Source organism: Herpailurus yagouaroundi, unplaced genomic scaffold (genome assembly GCF_014898765.1).
Source record: "Herpailurus yagouaroundi ecotype Mexico unplaced genomic scaffold, PumYag 165, whole genome shotgun sequence".
In the NCBI taxonomy this organism is placed as follows: Eukaryota; Metazoa; Chordata; class Mammalia; order Carnivora; family Felidae; genus Herpailurus; species Herpailurus yagouaroundi.
In genome coordinates, this window is record NW_024412406.1 from 32,289,426 (window position 1) to 32,293,362 (window position 3,937).

The window sequence follows — 3,937 nt, forward strand, 5'->3', positions numbered from 1 at the left end:
AAGGAGCTCCTGGGCTTTCTAATGGGTCTGATGAGTTATAGGGCAAAAGGGAATTGGTAGAAATGGGGCTCGAAAGTGTCAATAGTCAAAGCATCAAAAACAGAGTTAGATTCTGTCTTGCATCTTGTATTCTATATATTTTACTCTCCACTGGCTAGATGTTTTTGGTCTGTCTTCCAATCCACTGTTTTGTTCTTCATTCGTGCCAAATTTCTGCTTAATCGCTTGTACATTCAGTCGCGCAAGTAATTATAGTTAAAAATTGTTTTCTAAACTATTTAGTGCTATCATTGGAAGATTTGTCCAATGTATTGTCCAAAGTCTTTCATTCATAGCACTTTTGGATTTAAAGGCCATGTGATATTTCCATAGAAGCTTCTCCCTTAGGAAAACACAGGGTGGTTGTCCCACTTTGCCTGTAAAATACGCTAGGCTTTCCTAATTCTCAGGTATTTATTAGCAGTCCTCACTGACTAAGAGACCTCAGTGTATATTCTCCTGTTTAGACGTCATCAGTTCTAGAAGTGACTTTTTGCTCTCTGTTTTATCTTTTTGTATTTCTCTATGTGTTGAGGCTCCAGGTGAAAACAGGAACTATTTATTGAGGACTCTTAATCTCCCAAAACTTGTGTGTGAGTTAGTTACGCTAAATACAAGAAAAATACTGTCAGTTGGAAACACAATACATGTGGCTCCATAGCAGCTTCAGTTCAGCCAAGGTTAGTAATAATCTTTTGTCTTGATGCATGTGAGGAGGCCATGTATCAATGTATGAATGCAATCCATTTTCTCATTAGTATAATAACTACACAAAAAGTTATTGTGAATGCCTCAAAACATAACAGAAAAGTTAAAGTAAATGCTAACTAAAGAAAAATGGAAGACAGGAACTTGTCTTTGAGTGCATTTATTCATTTGTCAACTGGAAAAATATCTGTAAAGTCGACATATTGGCTGATAGAATTATCCCAATGGTAGTTTCCTGATTTTTTTTTCACTTCTAAAATTTATTTATTTATTTACTTATTTATTTATTTTTTAATGTTTCTTTATTTTTGAGAGAGAGAGAGCACAAGCGAGGGAGGGGCAGAGAGACAGAGGGAGACAGAGATCCAAAGCAGGCCTCCAGGCTCTGGGGCTTGAATTTATGAACCACAAGATCATGAGCTGAGCCAAAGTCAGATGCTTAACCAACTGAGCCACCCAAGTGCCCCGATTTATTTTTTAAGTGTAAAACTCAGTAAATGTAGAAGTTGAAGGCGAAGAGAAAAACACTGACAATAAATTATTTAAATTTTCCTCTTTCCAAATATCTAAACCATCCCATGTACCACTGGTTCCAGTGTAGCTTGTGAAACCCAAAACTTCTGGCTTCCGTTCACTAGTCTGAAATAAGTCCAGTAGAGATCGCACGGGTGACGTGCCAATTCTCCTTCCTTCTTGTATACCGAGATGTTCAGTTCTTTCCTTATCTAATACCACAGTTGGTTACATATTTTCTTATTTATTCCTAGTGTTTTAACTTTCTGATGAATCTTACCAAAAGGTAAACCATCCATATTCCTGACTGTCACATTCATTGGGCTCCTCATGAGGACTTTGCGATGGAGTCTTTGCCAGAACTGTTAGGTGATCCTGTGAACTGTTCATTGCTAACAGATCAGAATCGCGACCAAAGGATGAAGATCCTTTTCCTTCAGATCCTTTGCTGGGAGAAGCATGGTATCTGACTTCTGCTTTGGTTGAGATGCAGTGTTATCTGTATTGACATTAGAAACTTGTACATACACCTGTAGCCTCCATGGACGGTGATCTATAGTTAATTCTTCTAAGTCATTTTCATTTATTATTAACTTATGTCCAGAAATGTCAAGAATACATCCCTATTTATTTTTATGTGGGCACAGATGTGTAAAATTTAGTTTTATGTCATTTTCAGCAGGGTTTAACATGTACCATTTACTAGCCATTTTCTCATCAAATCCTCTCAATTCACTTGAAGGGTCAAGGATGCATTCTGAAATAAACACAAACTTTTATTCAGGTACCTGGGTTTCTTTGTACATAAAACTCTGCCCAATTCCCTGTACATTATTTTCTCTGAAGTCTTCTGAGAAATACGTTGCAATTCCAGCTTTTCTTTTGGTTCAGACTTTTTCAGGATAGTTGCAATAACAGGAGAAAAGGATTTCTATAAAACAGTGTGTTTTATTATTTTCTTTTTGGTTATGTCCCTCTCATATTCCACAAAGTGAAAAATTAACTTAGATACAGTATCATCAACAACTTGACAGAGATTGCTCTGGGCAGTTTCTGGGTTCCTTACTTAGAAGATGAGTTTTGAGATCTTCAAATTTCTGCAAGCAATATTCACCGTATCTTTTTTCTTCTTCTCTTTCAATTGGAGTTGAATTGGGATGCCACCATATTTATTGCCATCTGCTTGGGTTTTTTAGTTTAAGCAATCAGCTTTTGGATGCTGGAAGGCTTATCTACATCAAATAGACTGGAATGCTTCTGAATAATTTATAAAAGGCATATTGGTCAACTGAAGACAAAATGGTCTATAAAGTTGGCTTGTATTTTCCATCTTCACAAAAGGTTTTTTGAAGTTCTTGCTTTCTGGGTGCCAATACCTACTCTTTTCCCCATAAATATGAGGAATTTTTACTCCCCATGATATGGCATTTGATAGTACACTATAGGAAGGAATAACATCATGGTCCTTGATAGCTGTTTCAACCAGTGCTTTTCCTCTGCTCAAACGGGCTGAGTCTAGAGACCTAAAAGAATTTCCATCACGGCTGGGATGAGGTGAAGTGGTTTGTGCGGTATGGACTTGGTACAGAAGAAATTCTTAACAACGTTTGTGCAAATTTAGCTTCTTTATTTATTTGAAGTAACATAACTGATATCTTTGCTGGGAAATTCTTCACTGCCCTCTCAGCTACCAGATACCAGATATAGTGACAGAAGGTAAGTCAGTATAAAACGCTTTACCCAAAGTGGCTTATATTTGGATTTTTAGAAAGTGCTTATGTTGCTGCGCTCTGATTTTTAAAAAAGATTGTTTTTCAATCAGTTTGTTTCCAACATTATTAATTTATGTAACGATGCAGAATACAATCAGGAATTTAACTTGGACAGGTATGTTTAAATATTGCCTCTCCCATAATATCTCTAAGTTGAATGTTACCTAGTTTATTTTATTTCTTCTCTATTTTCACGTGCCATAGGCCATTGGTAGTTCTTCAGAAAAAAGAAAAAATCAATTATATAACTTTAAAGGAATTAGCACTTTCATATGGTTGTTTCCATTGAATTCAAATTTCTTATACTGTAAATCATGTTAATTAAATAGTTTATATATGATTTGAAATCAAATACACAATTGACGCTTTTGGAATCTCTGTCTCTGAGACTTTTCTTCGTGTATACCTTACCCTTCTAAAGGCAAAACTAAGTAACTCTCCAAAGGAAAGCTCTAGTAACGATCTCTTCCTTAATTTAGAAGTTAGGCTGGAGTTAATGATAATTAAACCTTCATCACATATTGTCTAACTTATAATAGTTTTGTAATATAAAAGGAAACTGCCGAGTAAATAATCTAGCAAATCTATTCATTACTAACTCATCTTGCTTTAAACAAGGTGTTTGATTATTGTAATTTGATTTTCATACAGAAAGAGCATGAAACATAGCTATAGGTATGTCTAGTCATATATTCATGGTTTTATTCTAAAAGAAATTGCAGGCCCCCTTGCTGAAATCTGACAGAAATAAGCCAATTATAAGGTTCAGATGTAAAATGTAGATATTGCATCTCTGCGAGACTCCTCACTGTGGTATTCAGTCACTGACATTAAGCAATCTGTCATTTTCTTCAATCATCAAAATCCCATCTGCAGGTGACAGTTGCTGTCAGAGAAGGCTAGAA

At 35.7% G+C, this 3,937-nt stretch overlaps 1 pseudogene; it reads right to left on the reverse strand.

Annotated features, from left to right (window-relative positions):
• Window positions 1–1,224: 1,224 nt before the first annotated feature.
• LOC121038315 (protein DBF4 homolog A-like) lies at window positions 1,225–3,024 on the reverse strand (annotated as a pseudogene).
• Window positions 3,025–3,937: the final 913 nt, after the last annotated feature.